The 17,623-nt window shown below is 43.0% G+C and overlaps 1 pseudogene; it reads right to left on the minus strand.

The window, feature by feature from the left end:
* Positions 1 to 413: 413 nt before the first annotated feature.
* On the minus strand, positions 414 to 14,157 carry LOC118664078 (annotated as a pseudogene).
* Positions 14,158 to 17,623: the final 3,466 nt, after the last annotated feature.

The raw sequence follows: 17,623 nt of genomic DNA on the forward strand, positions 1-17,623 counted from the left end.
ATGGAGGGAGGGGGGAAGACGAGAGAGAGAGAGAGAGAGAGAGAGAGAGAGAGAGAGAGAGAGAGAGAGAGAGAGAGAGAGATCAGTATCAGGCAGGAGAAATATTTGAAGAAAAATATTGGCTGAGGTTTCATCTACAATTTATGTTCCTCAAATAAACAACCTTCATCTTTTATGGTCATTTTATGGATGGTACCTTCATATCTTTAATTAATATGCTTAAAATATTGTTACTTTGTAATGGTAGATATTTTTAACCAATTTAAGATATAAACCACATATCATACAATTTACCCTTTAAGTCTGTATAATTCAATGCTTTTGATTATATACACACAGTTGTGTATTTATCACAACAATAAATTTTAGAAACTCTATTACTTCAAAAAGAAATATAATTTAGCCATTCCACTGTATTAGTCAGGGTTCTCCAGAGAATTGCCTTTGTGGTTATTGTAAGAACTGCCAAGTTCAATATTTTCAGATCTAGCCATAGGCTGGAAATTCCAGAGGCATTTGTAAAATCCAGAGTACATATTGCAGTATTAATTCTGAAGACAGTGTGGATGTAGAATTCCTTCCTCTTTGAGAGATCTCAATCTTTTAAGGTCTTTGACTGACTGGGTGAGGCCCACCCACATTATAGATAGTAGTCTGCTTTACTCAAAACTTACTGGAAAATTTGCTACCTGGATGTGCCCTGGCAGGGACTCCCATCCCACACAAATTTGGATCTGGCCTTCACAGACCCTCAGCTTGAAGGATTTGAACACAGAAAAATAAGATGAAAACACAGAAAAACCCAAATTCCCAGCTGGGGTGATGATGCAGGAGATACCCCATAAGAGGGGCCTCAATAGCCTGCCTACTCCTGATGGGGGGGTGGGGGTGCAACTCCAGGGTCTTCCCTGGGCTTGCTGGCTAAACCTGGGGCTCCATTGACCACTAGGCCTTGTGGACAGTACTGAGGGTCATATATCTTCCCACTCAGGCCAAATACATTGCTTCCCATCTTCAGAGACATGAAGGAGTTCTTCACTTGTCACTCCCCAGCTTGGTGTCAAAGATGTGCCAGGTCCCGGGAGCCATATGCTCACCTGGGTGACACACTTGGTGTCTGTCTGGAGCCCGATGATGCACTGGCTGCATTCATGGTTGTATATTGGAAATTCCTCTCCTGCTTTTCCAAGTACTCGATAGTGCTGTCGTCCACACCACTCTGCAGTTCCTTTGTCTTGGCCTTCTGTGCCAGAGCCAGAAGAGACATCTGCACCTCAAACAGGTCATTGGGTTCGAGTATGGAATTTATGGCATAGCTGGCCATGGCCTTCATGAAGTTGAAGAAGTTTTCTAGTTGGTCCTGGTTTTGCTTGTGGTGGTTGATCTTGGGGACTGAGCCTGGCAGCAGCTTATTCATGAGTGTGCACAGGATAATTTCATCCTTTATACCAGAGGTTCTCAAACTTCCTAATGCCGTGACCCTTTAATACAGTTCCTCATGTTGTGGTGACCCCCAACCATAAAATTATTTTCATTGCTACTTCATAACTGTAACTTTGCTATTGTTATGAATCATAATGTAAATATCTGTTATGCAGGATGTATTTTCATTGTTACAAGTTGAACATAATTAAAGCATAGTGATTAATCACAAAAACAATATGTAATTATATATGTGTTTTCTGATGATCTTAGGCGACCCCTGTGAAAGGGTCATTCGACCCCCAAAGGAGTCGCTACCCACAGGTTGAGAACCGCTGCTTTAGACCCTCCTTGAAGTTGGTACCAATAGAATGGCCTGTGAAAGCCTCGACACAGCTTCTGAGTTCTGCCTCCTTCTGTAACAAAACACTTGTATTTGGACAGAGTGGAGTCTTGACCTCAGCTGGAAGCCTGTGCCTGGGCCTCTTTTTGAACTGGGTGGGGTTCATGGTAGAAGCACCAGCGGTAGTGGTAGGAGCCTGATGATTCATGGTGGCATAGTGGATTCATGGCTGGCCTGGATGGTGCAGTGGCAGAAAACAAAATAAATAGAGCACACTGATAAAACTGAAGAGGAGAAATAGGCTAATGCACAGTTATACTTTAAAATTTCAACACTGCTTCCTTAGTAATTGCTGAAACAAGTAGACAGAAAATCAGAAAGGATTTTGAAGGCTTCAATAATACCATCAACAAATTTGACCTACTGATATTACAGAATTTTCTGCCCAACAATAAATACAAATTCTTTATAAGTGCACATAATACATTTACTAAGATAGGTGATATGCTGGGCAAAAAAAACATTCTCAATAGACTTAAAAGGATTTAAATAATAGGAAATAATATTTTTTTTGTAGGGAGGGGGTAAGGGGGGTGTAGGAATCAATGGGGGAAGAAGGGGGACAGCTGTAATACTCTTAACAGTAAAGAAACATTTTTTAAAAAGAAAATCATGTTCTTTGACCAAAATGGAATTAAATAGAAATATGTTGGATATTCCCAAATGTCTGGAAATTAAATAACACATTTATAAATACTTCATGGTTCAAACAAGAAATAACAATATAAAATATTTGACCTGAATAACAAATATGCAATACATTAAAATTCATAAGATACAGCTAAAGCAGTCTCTAAAAGAAATCTTATTTTTTCCATTTTATTCATCTTATTTTGAATTGGGTTCAAAGATTTTTTTTAAATAATAGACTAAAAAAATACAAACAGTACATTTTATTCACTTTATTTTGCATTGGGTTTGAATATTTTTAATGATAGATTTTTATCTTTTTATCTTTATTGTTGAAAGTATTACAGATGTCCCCCTTTTTTTCCATTGACCCCCTCTACCCTGCACCCTTATAGATTTTTTTAAATGATAGTTGTGGATATTGGAGAGAAAAATTGATTGATAATTGTGGAATCGTTTAATTTGTTCACAAACTCATCTAAATAGAAGGTTCTGAAAGTCCTAATGCTAAAGTATTTTATTGGCGTTCAATATTATTTTATATTAGTTTCAGGTGTACCTCATAGTGTTTATACATTTAAGTATAACAGTCATCATCAATTTGCTGCCTCCTGCATGCCCCCTACTGGGATCGAGCCTACAACACAAGCATGTGCCCCAACCAGGAATCCAACTAGTGACCTTTTGTTGCAGGGGCAGATGCTCAACCAACTGAGCCACACCAGCCAGGGGATACACTTATTTCTTGGGCAAAAGTTGTATGATACCAAAATGAGTATTACTCATTGGTGGTCAATTTAAGATCTCATAAATGAATGTTTCACATAGCTTGTGCATGTTTATTGTATCATGAATATTTGGTCCTTTTGTTACCTTTGATCCTTCCATACCTTTACTTATTTTTCGTGCCTTTTTTTTTGAGCCTAAATAAATTCCAGTGAAGATGGAAGTCTGCAGTACCAGAAGTGCCAAACATATACCCGATATGATGAGTATTATATTGATGAGCTCAATCACCCTGGTGGGCGCAGCAACTGAAATACAAACGCCCCCCCAATCAGTTTCCCTGAAGAGAGCTGTTCCCACATTCACTTCTTGCTTAGTCAATCACCAGTCATATTCCCTCTAACAGGAATACATTGTGGATCCTCCCTCTATCCCTATTTCCCTTTCAAAATGTGGTTAATTAGTAAGTTCAAGCCTCTATTCAATATTATCTTATTCAGCTTACTTGTTCAGAAAACAAATGTAAGAAAATAAATTAATTTCTCCCATGGAAGAGTATCAATGTAATAATATGCACACAATTGAGAGTGTTGAGTAAAGAGTAGGTCAGGAAGGTAACCCATGGGATTTATTCAAGGTTGAAGCTGGTAGCCTGGGACAGCATGAGAGAATCAAGGGACTAGAGGTCTCTATGAGTCTGAAAATCCTGCCTACAAAGAGGAAAAGTATAAAAGTTGAAAGAATTGGAAGTTATGCTCAAGTGAGATAATGAGGTTTAATGTTTTAGAACTAAAACATGTTTACTTTTGGATCAAGCCCAGGCTCTGACACTGGCAGTGGGTGATTGAAGTTCAGTGGGTCTCTGCACTGTCCCTATTCCTGGGACACTTGTTGGTTTTCCCTTTATCACCCTTATTGGACAACTTCTACTCCCTCTTCAGTCATTATGTACAATGTTATCTCAAAAAAGCCTTTGTTGAGAAAATGTGCCTAAAATACAGAAACAATGCAAAAACAAATCCCGTGTGTTTTTAATATCATGTTAAAACATTATGTAATACATTTATCTAAGGAAAACCTTATTTTGGAAAATAAAACTTTATTATGGTTTTATTAACCTACGAGAGGCCCAATGCATGAAATTTGTGCACTGGAAAGTGGGGTCCCTCAGCCCAGCTGCCCCTCTCACAGTCTGGGAGCCTTCAGTGGATGTCCTACTGATGGCCACAGTCTGGCAGTAAAGGCTTGGAGCAGGCTCCGTGTGTGTGTGTGTGTGTGTGTGTGTGTGTCCGCTGGGGGCCTGCCCCCAGCCACACCATGGAGGCTTGGAGCAGGCACCCCTCTGTGTTGATCTCTCAGGCTCCTAGCCTCGCCTGCATGTTGTTCTCTCCCTTGAGCTGTGGCCAGGGTGGGGTGCTGCCTGCAAGCCACTTGCCTGCTCATGGGTCGCCACGGTGACCCACAAGCAAGGCCTGCTGGGGGATGCCTGCGCTTTCCTGCTTGTGGATCACTGTGACCACCCAGGAGCAGGCCCTGCTGGGTGCTGTCTGCGGGCCGCACTTTCCTGTTTACGGATCACTGCAGTGACCTGGGAGCAGGCCCTACTGGGGGCTGCCTGCGGCCGTGCTTGCCTGCTCCAGAGCCGCGTGACCTGCGACCTGCTTGCGGGTCGCTGAGGTGATGCTTGCTGGGCTCATGTTGCCAGGGTGACGCCGCCAGCATCCTACCCCATAGCCATGGGGTAGGATGCTGGCGGCGTCACCCTGGCTATGGGCGCCGCCGTCTTTGTCGCGGAGTTATGGTTAATTTGGATATTACTCTTTTATTAGATAAGATAATTAAAACTTTGTTGACTTTTGTGGCAATCACAGCCAGCTGCACAGGCGGGAAACTTGGCTTCCTCCATCTCCGGGGCAACCAAGCCTCCTGTTTGCTCCAGCTCTGTGGCTGCCAGCCACCATCTTGGTTGGGTTAATTTGCATATAGTTGCTCTGATTGGCTAGTGGGCATGGCTTGGCTAGCAAAGGTATGGTCAATTATCATCTTTGTCTTTTATTAGTGTAGATGGAACATTAGCTTAGCAGTCTTATCATAGGATTGATTTTTTTCACTGGTTTTGAACCAGTTTTGTTATCTGCTCTTTCTCTGATGTATGAGTTAATTAAAATATCACCTGCTTTCTATGTATTTTATGAGAATTATGTTTTTAATATTTTGATAATTACACTTTGACTTCTTTTCTTCCACTTTCCATATCCATCTCTCCTTTGAGTTTTCATGGCATCCTGTGCTTGCTTCATACATTGTATTATAAATGAGTTTAATTCATTCAAATCATTATGTATTGAATTCCTCTTAGGCACCACATATAGTGATAGGTGTTGGTGAAACTATGGTGAATAAAGCAGACATGATCTAGCCCTCAAAGTTTTTTCTTTTGCACAGCCTTTTACTCATAGGAGAGGGTAAGTTTTATAAGTATAGACTATGTCTAAGCCATTATGTCACTCTCAGTTTTAAGCATTGTGCTGGCCCACAAGAGTTGCTCAATAAATATTTGTTGAATAAATGTGTGGATGAATGTAAAAGGCAGAAATGTGGTAATCACAGAGTTGAGATACTAGTGTGTTAGACGAACTGTCTCCTTGAACTTAAAGTTACCTAAGGTGATGGCAGGTATGGGGGTAGAAAGTCAGATTGTAACGCAGTTGTAAGTAAATGAAGAGGAATGACTGGCTTATGACAAAACTAAACAAACAAACAAAAAAACAACAACCAACAAAACAAACAAACAAAAAATCCACCCAGGAAGTATTTAAATAATCGAAAACAGAGAAAGGGCTGGCATTGGCCTTGGGAATTAAATGTAATGTTAGGAAGGTAGGATCATTAGGGGAAATTTAGTTTTTAATTAAGGCAAGAATGCAGAGGGAATTTGAGGAAAAAGATACGTCTTGGGAATTATTTTCAATGGAATACATTTCTTGAGGGCCCAGAGGAAAAGTTTGGGTTGGGGGTATTGAGAATAGTGGGAGATTGATTCAAATTAGAGGATGAATGGGGATGAGTAGCCTGTATCACAACTTAAAATTTCACTGCCGGGAGCCGGTCCATGCTTGCTGTTTCAAGGGACCTGGCATATACGGCATACTGTTCTTAATATGTTTGCTCACCTTCTTGGCATTATGTGTTTTAACCAAGGTCTCTGAGAAAGGGTGTTTCCCCAGGTAGGGATTTTCCCCTGAAGTTAGGGAGGGAATAAAACCCCTCAACTAAGTGCCAGGCGGGTAATTAATCACTTTAACTATGAACAATCATGCTTAAGCTACATAATCTTTACTCCCTGGAATGGAGATAAGAAACGCCCTAACCTTTGTAATAGAGATTGATAGGATTGAATCAACTGGTATAAATACAGATGTAATAAGACAGCAAGACAGAACTTAGAATACGGAACCAAGGAAGACAGAACTAAGAGACAGAACTTAGAACACAGAACTTAGGAGACAGAACTTAGAATACGGAACCAAGAGAGACGGAACCTAGGCACAGAACCTACACAGAACGTTCTCTAGAGACAGAAGAACTTCGCTGGAGAGAACATGGCAAAAGTTCCTGGACAGAAACTGGCCTCAGAACCTAGAGACAGAACCTAGCGAGAGAACATGGCAAAAGATCCTGGACTGAACCTGACTAGAACCTGGTAACTGAACCTGGCTGGAGAACCTGGACAGAACCTGGCTGGGGAACCTAGCAAGAGAACGTGGACACATATCCTGGCTGGAGATCCTAACCAGAACCTCACTGGAGATCCTGACCAGAACGTGGCTAGAGAACCTTGCTATGATGATCATCTGAACGCCCTCTCCATGTCATTCCTTCTTCGCCGACTCCGTCCACACCTTTGGGGACCCCTGGACCCGCTGGGGTTGGACCCCGGCATTTCACCATATAAAAGTTTTCTCTTTTGAGCCTTGTTTGATAGCACTACTCTTTATCTTCCCCTGTCTGGCCTCATGGTCATTCTCCCCATTCATTGAGGCCCTGTCTTCCATGCCACCATCCAGGCCAAGGTCTATCATTGTCCTTAATGACTTCAGTGTCCACATGGACTAGCGAATCAAAACCATTGTTTTTCTCCTTATTGAACTTTTAAGAACAAATGTTTACTGAATGCTTTCTTTGTTCCCTGTACTATATTATATTAAGCAGTGGGTTTAGAATGATTTAAAAAAATCATGTCCCCATCTTCTAGAATCTTACTGCATGCTGAGTGACACAAACAATACATATAAATCCACAAGGAAATATATGTAAAATTGCATTTGTTTGGTACCAATTATGAAAACAGCAGGGTACCATTAAAGGGAATAATGCTGGAACCTAATTCAGCCAGAGGGGCAGTAAAAAAAAACCCAAAAAACACCCTCTAAGGAAGTAATATTTAATCTAAGACTAGAGAATAAGTAATAGTTATTCAGGTAAAGAATAGAGAGAATAAGTGAAAAACTACCACATAGAAATGGGGTACAATGATATGGGGAACACACTGTCTAATGCAGCCATATTTATATTAGGAATATAAAAGTTTGCATTTAAGTCAGATGAGGGGCAATTGTAGGTGATGACAAATCCAGAAATGGCCATGAGAGCAAATGGAGAAAAGTGGATTCAAAGTGAAGACCTATGTAATTTGACCTACGTAATTAAACTCCATCCCAGTTAATCTTTCCTTTTTCTGAAAATAATTCTGGGCTAGGAGACTGAGAACTTGAATTTGGTGAGAGTTTGGTGCTCAGTTATATCTTGTTTGGATGGACAAATTGCTTTAGACAAGTCTTATTACCTGTCTACCTTTCAGTGTCCTTTGAGTTGCTCTTTGGAATGTATGTGGATACTGTATTAGCAGGTACACATTATTTTCATTGCACATTTATTTTAACATCTTTCTAAGGACTAAGGTTACTAGATGAAAGGCCCTTAGTTCAGCTGAAGCTTTGATGGGTCTGGATAAGCAAATTTGTAGGCAGGAGTAAAAGAAAGTTGAGTTTTCCTCTATAATCTACGTAAATAATTCAGTGTGTTTGTGTGTGTTTATGGGGGAGGAGGTAAAGTCACAGTCGGGAAGGAAGGAATGAAGCAATGAAGAGTGAGTATGGATGAAGAAGATAAAGACTGGAGCTATAGAAATAGCAGGATTGTAGTGTGACTCCACCTTGTCACCTTCTCAAATTATAAATAAACTAGAGGCCCGGTGCACAAAAATTTGTGCACTCGGGGGGGGGGCGTTTCCTCAGCCCGGCCTGTGCCCTCTAGCAGTCTGGGACCCCTCGGGAGAGAACGCCCTGCTGGCTTAGGCCTGTTCCCAGGTGGCAGAGGGCAGGCCCAATCCCTAGGTGCAACCCCTGGTCGGGCTCAGAGCAGGGCTGATTGGGGAGTTGGGGCACTACCCCCTGTCATGCACAGAGTAGGGCAGATTGGGAGGTTGCGATGCCACCCTCAGTCACGCTCAGGGTAGGGCTGATTGGGGGGTTGGGGCACCGCCCCCTGTCACACTCAAGGCAGGGTCGATGGGGAGGTTGTGGCGCCACCCCCTGTCACGCACAGAGCAGGGCCAATCAGGGGGTTGGGGCGCTGCCCCCTGTCACGCACACAGCAGGGCCCATCAGGGGTGTTGGGGCTCCGTACCCTGTCATGCACAGATCAGGGCCCATCAAGGGGTTGGGGAGCTCCCCCTTGTCACACACACAACAGGGCCCATCAGGGGGTTGGGGAGCTCCCCCCTGTCACGCACAGAGCAGGGCCCATCAGGGGGTTGAGGAGCTCCCCCCTGTCACTCACAGAGTAGGGCCGATAGGGGAGTTGTGGCACCATCCCCTGTCATACACAGAGCAGGGCGGATCAGCGGGTTGGGGCGCCGCCCTCTATCACCCACAGAGCAGGGCCAATCAGGGGGTTGGGGCGCCACCACTCTCACACTCAGGGCAGGGCCGATGGGGAGGTTATGGCTCTACCCCGTCACACACAGAGCAGGGCCCGTTGGGGGGGGGGTGTTGGGGTGCCGCACCCTGTCACACACAGAGCCGCAGGGCGATCAGGGGGTTTGGGCGCTGCCCCCTGTCACGCTGATCCCGGTGCTGGGAGGCATATTACCCTTTTACTGTATAGGACAGAGGCCTGGTGCACTGGTGGGGGCCAGCTGGTTTGCCCTGAAGGGTGCCCTGGATCAGGGTGGGGGTCCCCACTGGGGTGCCTGGCCAGCCTGGATGAGGGGATGATGGCTGTTTGCAGCTGGTCACATGCCCTTCAGGGTGGGGGTCCCCACTGGGGTGCCTGGCCAGTCTGGGTTAGGGGCTGAGGGCTGTTTTCAGGCTGGGGGTGACTGAAGCTCCCAACTGCTCCTTTTTTTCTGTTTTTCTTTTAAATTTTATTCTGGGCCAGCTTTAGCTTGAGGCTTGGCTCAAGCTCTTAGGCCTCCGCTGCTGAAAGTAGGTTTCTGGCCTTTGCTTACAATGTTGTGATCCTGCTGGCTGAAGTCAGGAGGTACTTGTTACATAGTTTCTTAAACTGCAGGCTCAGAGGCCTGCAGCCGCAGGCGGGGAACATTGGTTTCCTCTGTCACTGAGGCAAGCAACCCTCATATTAGTTTCAAGCTGCCTGGCTGCCAGCCGCCATCTTGGCTGGCAGTTAATTTGCATATCTCACTGATTAGCCAATGGGAAGGGTAGCGGTTGTACACCAATTACCATGTTTCTCTTTTATTAGTGTAGATTATACCAAGAAGAAAGCCAAAATAGAGTGTTCCAGTCAGAGTTGACAGCAAATGAAGAGGCCCGAGCTCAATAAGAGAGAGAAGGAAATAGACAGGGATGAGACTTAAGAGCTAGAGAGAGGGCACATTATATAGGTCTTCACTTTGACTCCACTTTTCTCCTCTTGCTCTCATGGCCATTCTTTTCTTGGAAATAAAATATCAGCAAAAATAGAACTAACTAAAAAAACAAAACTGCAAACACCAGACTTTAAAATAGGTGTAAGTATGCTAAAAATAGTTATGATAACATAGACTCCAGGTGGGAGATAGTGAAGAGAGTTGTGGAGAATGGTTAGAAGACCACACAATAGCAAATGTCAGAAAGTACTAACAAAAATAGACTCATTAAGGAGAGAGGCTTACCTTAAAGATCAAAAGCTACATGCTTGTGTGTAAAAAATGACTTAAGAACTGAGGTGTTCATTCTGAACTATTTTTGTTTGGAGAAACAGGTCATGGAATATGCAAATAATCACACACATGGGCTATATTGGTAGGAAGAAGCCTGTCTCTGTGGTAGCTGTAGGACTGTGAGAATCAGCTACTGTGGAAGACTGCGCTACTCTCCCTGCCTCACAGGAGACTTGTGGAAATAGCTGGCCCAGGAAAACTCAATGCATGGAATAATGAGCAAGACAATAAGATTGGCATAGGAACAGTACAAAGATTATACATGGAAAAATGACAAAAAGAATAATCAAGATTCACTAGAAAAATGCTTCCATAGCATAGATGAATATTATAGCCAAACATTTAGCTATGAATTCAAAAATTATTAATGAATAGTAGTCTCTATGAAGAATTATAAAAATTTAAGAAAACTGTGCCAAGACAATTGTGCCTGGCTGAAATCAGGAAAGAAGTGAAATATATATGTATAGTAAGGTATATCATAATCATATTGCATGTCAACAGATAGTTGATCTACGTTTAGGCTCATAGCATTTTTGCAGCAGCTCATCTAAATAGAGAAAGAATACAGCATAAAAAGACTGAGGACAAACATTGTAAACTGAGAAGCAGGAGAGATTGACCTATTGGAGGGCTAGGAAGGAGTAAGTCTGAAAATGGTTTTTGGTGAAGAGTGGTGTGGTTGGAGCGCCTGTGTCCCATTAATATTTATATGCTGAAATCCTAATGCCCAAGGTGAGGTCCTTAACTCATGAATGGAATTAGTATCCTTATAAAGGAGACCACCTCATATCCCCCTCCAGCTCCCTATCCCTTCTACCATGTGAGGACACAAGGAAAGGTTGGCTGTCACAACCTGGAAGAGGGCTTTTACCAGAACCTGACTATGCTGACCCCCTGATATTGAACTTCCAGTCTTCAGAACTGTGAGAAATAAAATTATGTAATTTATAAGCTATCTAGTCTATGGTATTTTGTTACACCAGCCTGAATGGACTAAGAACAAAGAGATCCAGTTCCATGGAGAGGTTAAGTAGGTGAAGACTGGAAAATATGTCAGGAAAGGATGGGAGAAGTTAGAAAAAAAGAGAAAGTAAGTTGGCTCCTGGCAGGAAGACTGGTGTGGGTGTGATGAAGAGAGCAGAACCAAGTTTATGTGCTTAGGGCTGCCACCACCATGGGTGTGAGCATCAGGCCCATTTTGTTGGCACAGTGAGGGGAGCGAAAGAACTGACCTGCTGTGGATAATTGTTGTTCCTTTTTCTGATTCAGAACTGGGTTCCAGACGGAACATGTCAGATTCTTCTGAGAAGTTTCTCTGAGGAGCAGTGATGTTGTTACATGGAACAAGCCACCTTTGTCCTGGGTGTGAGTCTCAGACTCAGCTGGAATTTCTCCCCCCTCAGAGTCCATCCACTGGACCTTTGGCTGAGGGAACCAGCCCTCTGACTTGCACTCTAATCGGAGTTGGCTGGACTTAGTGACTTCCATATGGAACTGAGGATGTGAGCCGAGAGCTGGATAGAGAAAGAGAGAGAAGTCAGGTCCTAAGCTCATTTTCCTACACACACACATCCCTCCCCTGCTTCTGAAGAGTTTTTGCTGCTGACTAGCCCTCAAAACAGAACTAAAACGGGAAACTGGGTCTCTGAAGAAGTGTTGGCAACAAAGATGGGTGCTTAGACTCCTGGGCTAGAAAGGGTTCCAACACAGTCCACGACAAATGGCCCCTGCCTATTTCTTGACTCCCACTATGAGTCTATTTATTATCTTTTATTTAGTCCCAAGCAGTGATATATGGTTGATGGGGTGAGTAGACATAATGGCCAATTCCCTTTCTCCTATGACTTCTTTATATTTTCCAGGAAAATTGGATCAGAGAAAGGAGCCCATCCCGGAATAAACTGACCCCTATGGGGTGTCAAGGAGGATAAATGGGCCATTACCTGCCACTTTCAGCTCAATCACTGCTTCACTGTAGAAGGAGCCATATTGGATCACACAGCGATACTGTCTATTGTCAGAGGGTTGGACATTGAGGATTCTCAGGGTCATGATCCCCTTATGCATGGCATTTTTCACAAGCTGTGTCCTCCCTAAATACTCTTCCATGACTTTCTCAGACTTGTCCTTCCCATCCTCATACAGGTGCACCACCTGGGAAGGTAGGTATTGGGTCCAGCTTATTTTCATGTATTTAATACTTTGACGAGGTGTGAGGATGCAGGGAAGCTCAGCTTCACCACCCAGCATGGCCACCACAGGTTCTTGGGGCCCCTGGACTTGGAATGCTCCTAAAAAGAAAATAGAGATGGAGTCAGGAGGAACAGGAGGCAGGATTTGGTCTGATGAAAGGGTGTTGACTACATATATGATTGCCTATTTTCATCATAACCCACTACTGGGGACCAGGTCTGAAATGGGATAGTTGCTGAATCTTGGGGATCTCTTTTGTGACCTGAATATACAGACAGAGCTAGGAGATTGTTGGAGATGTTGGAAATAGGAGGTCTAGGCCTTGCTAAATGAGGCAAGCAAAAGACTTAGGGGACAAATTTGAGGAGGCACTCACTTTTGGGGTATAGATTCAGGGTCTGAAAGATCCTGAAAGCAAGTTCTCCTTTAAATCTTGAGCGCTAGCACTAGCTGGAGCATCATCCCATACAGACAAAGGTATTGAGTTTGATTCCCAATTAGGGCATATACCCAGGTAGCGGGTTTGATTACAGTCCCCCTTTGGGGCACGTAGGTGAGGAAAACAATTGATGTTTCTCTTACATCAATGTCTCTCTCTCTCTCTCTCTCTCTCTCTCTCTCTCTCTCTCTCTCTCCTCTCTCTCTCTCTCTCTCTCTCTCTCTCTCTCTCTCTCTCTCCCTTTAATGAAAAACATTTACTCATGTCAAAATTAAAAAAAAAACTGGGCCCTAAGCTCCTCACTTAACTCACCCTGTGGGGAGGGACCTGAGGAATGTGACTGCAGGAGATGGATAATAGACATGCTAACTCCTTCAGATCAGGTTCCATCCTTGTCAGTAGGAGGGAGGAATTCTGATGGCTCTGAATGGATAGTTGGACAACTGTGTTGAGAAAAAATCTGAAGCAGCTCAGTGATAAAGATATGTGAGAATCATTGATAATGTTTGCCAGGAGCATGAGATGAGAAATTGGGGCATACAAGGTAATTTTTTCCAAAATTATTATACATTATCTTGGGGCTCTAAGAACTTATGCTTCCTTATTACCATACAAGGCTCTTTTACTTTCTTTCAGTCTTTGCTCTACCATATGCACGTTTGTACATTTGTACTCAGGTGTACACACACACACACACACACACACACACACACACACACACACACCAGCAGGCCTGGACCAGGAGACAAGTAAAAATGCCAGTGCACTGCCTGATACTTAGTAAGTGAAATAAAGTTAATTTTGTTACCTTTCCCAGGATCTCATAGCATTTGTATTTCATTTTGCTTTTCTTTTTGATTTTTAAAGCTTTGTTGTTGAAAGTAGCATTGTATTTTTGTCAAACTTTGTCTTCCAGCTTCCCTCCCTTTCACCTTTTCCTTCCCCTTTCATATCAGAAAATCATACTCCCATATAAGGATTCCTACCTGTAACCAATATGAACATTTGGAAGCAGAGGTAGAGTGAGATGAGGCTGCCTTGATAAATTGTAGAGACTCGCTGCCTCCTCAGGTCACTGAGGCAGGGTGATCCCAAGGCGTTGTGCCCATGACTCATTGGAAAAGCAGAGAAACACTGTAATGAGGAGAGAGATAAAAAGAGATCTCTGAGACTTAAGTCAAGGGGCAGAGAAAGAAAGGAACACAGGAATCTCACTATTGGACAGGTAAGGGGCTCATCTTATCTATGGGACTAAGGTGAAGCACAGAGTAAGATTCTTGCTCCTTTATCTATGAGTGTTGGGACCCTTGATTTTCAGGACTACTCAGGGCACTCACACTTCCAGTCTTTCTGCTCCTTATGCATATATGTCTGCTCCAACTCTGTCTTCTTTGCTACTCCCCTTCTTTACCCCACAGCTCAACTGCGCCTCCCCCAGGTCCCTGACCTGGATCCTTTTCTCATCCCACTTTATACTATAATCTCATGGCTCCAGCTACTATATACATGCTGATGACTCACTCCCAAATATACACCTTTTGTACATAGTGTCTGGTGATCCAGAGACAGGACCTTGTTTCTAGAGGGTCCAGGAACTTAGGGGTTTCTCTGCCTCGGACCAACAGGAAAAGTAGGTGGCTTCTATCATTTCCAGCCTCATTACCTCTCCTAGCCTGGCCAAGGCAGGCTTCTGATACCTCTTTCAAAAGAGATAAATTAGTAGTAGTACTGAGAAAGAGGCTGTCACACCTCAGTAACCACTACAACTGGGAATTTGGTGTCCATGGCTGTGAAGTTTGCTGCCCAAGGCCCAGGGCTGAGATCTTGCTGCTCAGAGAGTGTCTAGGAAGGGCTGGCCCAAAAAATGGAGGGGAAGACATTCCAAATGCCATGGTCTCTTTAAGTGGAGGGGCAATATGCTCGCTCTATATGTGGGGGAAATTATCCTGAATTGGTAGAGGCTTGTGGTATATAGTTATGTAAGGTCTTAAAGATCATGGAAACAACTTCAGGGATAAAACATATGTTACTTCTCCATGAATTAGGCAATACTTCTCAACCTTTTTAATATCATGGCAAGCAGAGAAAAATTTTGTTATTTTATGGGCTCACTGTAGGAAACTTTAAGGGGATTAGGCTACATGGGTTTCATGGAAAAAATATGACACTTTTTGTTTATTATATAATTATAATAAAAATGATATAGAATTCATTGAGAAATACGTTAAATATAAATTTAGAAGAGATGTTCTTAAAAATCTTAAATTTTTATATTTTTTGAGGTTGCTTGAATAAGTAGAACTTTTATTTCTGATTGTATACTTGAAATGACTATAGATAATTATCAATGTTCAATTATAATTACCAATGACAATCTCTTCAATTTCCTCTTTTTAAAATATATATTTTATTGATTTTTTTTTTTACAGAGAGGAAGGGAGAAGGATAGAGAGTTAGAAACATCAATCAGCTGCCTCCTGCACACCCCCTACTGGGGATGCGCCCGCAACCAAGGTACATGCCCTTGACCGGAATCAAACCTGGGACCCTTGAGTCCGCAGGCCAACGCTCTATCCACTGAGCCAAACTGGTCAGGGCATCTCTTTAATTTCTTGATAGTCACCATTGGTAAGATATTTTAGTTGCATAAGTAAATGATACAAATTTTAAAATCTTTTATATTCCCATTCTTTAAATTTTATTTAAAGAACATAACAGCTCTTTGTTTTCCTTCATTTACAAATGTAATGTTCATGAGTTATTACAGGGAGGAGTGAAAGAGGGCATGGAGGGGATAAATGGTGACAGAAAATATAAAATAAAATGAAATGAACAAATGTAATGTTGAAATTTCTTGTGAAACTTGAATGGATTGAAAATCCAATTGAGTTTTTTCTCATCTAATCTTTCAGAATAAGGAGTTTATTTTGTAGAAAGTGCATGCAATGTCAAGATAATCACATTGCAGTTAGTTTGCACGTATCAACTGCAAATTGACCAAAAATATATATCTTATGTAAGTAAGGACAGAGTTTGAGCCTTGGCCTCCACCAGAATCCCTGCCTGGCCTCTTTGTTCCTCCAATCCACCCCAGGCAGGTTCACATATGGGCACCTCCAGCACCTGCATTTTGAACTCTTCCTGTTGCTCTATGGGATCCTTTCCTGAAGGGCAGCAGAACTCAGTGCAGTTGGCTGAAGACTAAATCTAGGTGGTCGATCAAGCAGAGTGTGTAGTTGCTGTCACCAAGCAGGTTGTCATAAGTTGCGCCTCCCATTTGCTGCTCATCTTGTAAAGCCATCTTAAGGGATCAACTGGTGGGAAAATTGATATAAGACATCTTTTAAACTCATATAAGGATGAAATATGAAGTCCTACTAGTGTCCACATCTCTTGAGAGTATAGGAAAGGTCAGGTTAGGAACAACATTTTATGGCATCTATCTCACTTGGGCAAGAGAAGTTAACTGGTCCCACCTCTTTAACAGGACAGAACCAGCTCCCCACCAGTAACAGGGAGGGGACACTGTGGAAACAATACAGAGAGCTAAGAAGCTGTTGAGAGAGCTGATAGAGAAAGGTGGGGACTTAGCAAAAAGTTTGAGTCTATTAGTGCTGAGCTATTCAAATAGGTCAGTCTTGACCAAAATCTCTTCATAAGAACTCACTGCAAAATTAAAATGCCCAATACAATTTCTCCAATTGTTCCTTTGTACTTCTTCCACACCACACATGGTATGTTTCCCAAAGGAAATGGTTTTGAAAAAAGGAAAGCAGGAACAAGACTTACTGTTCTACAAAGTCTCCGGAGCACCTGGAAGATGATGTGGCAGCTTAGGGTTCTCTCAGGCAACTCTCAAGTAACCGCACCCCAGCTCTAGTTAGGAGTCTTACTTTCTAAGAGCAGGGATTTAGAGTACTTTGCCAGCTGTCAGTCATACTTTGCTGGACCAGTCTGATGTTCTTGGTAAATTCCTTAGAGATTCACTTGGTCCACCATGGCTACTTCCTCAGGCTACACTGAAATCACCAGCTAGTGATTTTGTGTTAGTCTCCCCAAATCCCTTCAGTATTTGTAACTTTCTTCTCTGAAAGTGAGAATCCTGGCTCTTGATCCTTAATATATTTATTCTTTGATCATCCTGACAGTATGAAGCCATTTTCTCACCAATGTTTCTACTTCTTCTCCTTCATGCATGCCCTCCTCAACCCTCTCCAGCACTATGCTAGACATTCCCTCCACATGGACCCCTCCTTACCTGGTGTGGGCTCTGGCATGTCCTACCCATTCCTCACTGTGCTCTGGCTCTAACTCTCATTGGAGAACTCCCTCCCCCCATGGATTTTCACCTCCCCCATGTCAGGCTGCCTCCATGGGTTGGAATCCCTTTACTACATGGGCTCTGACCCCTTGCTGGGGGCCACCTCCATTCCCCTTCTACACCCTGCCCCTCTGACTGCCAGCACAGATGTGGACTTTGCTATGCACACCTGAACAGTTTCAGACTGGGTTGTTCAAAAAGAGAATGGCAGGGAAAGAGAAAAATGGAATGGGAAAAGAGGGAAAGGCTATGCCTTGATTT

Source organism: Myotis myotis, unplaced genomic scaffold, assembly GCF_014108235.1.
Source record: "Myotis myotis isolate mMyoMyo1 unplaced genomic scaffold, mMyoMyo1.p scaffold_m19_p_10, whole genome shotgun sequence".
In the NCBI taxonomy this organism is placed as follows: Eukaryota; Metazoa; Chordata; class Mammalia; order Chiroptera; family Vespertilionidae; genus Myotis; species Myotis myotis.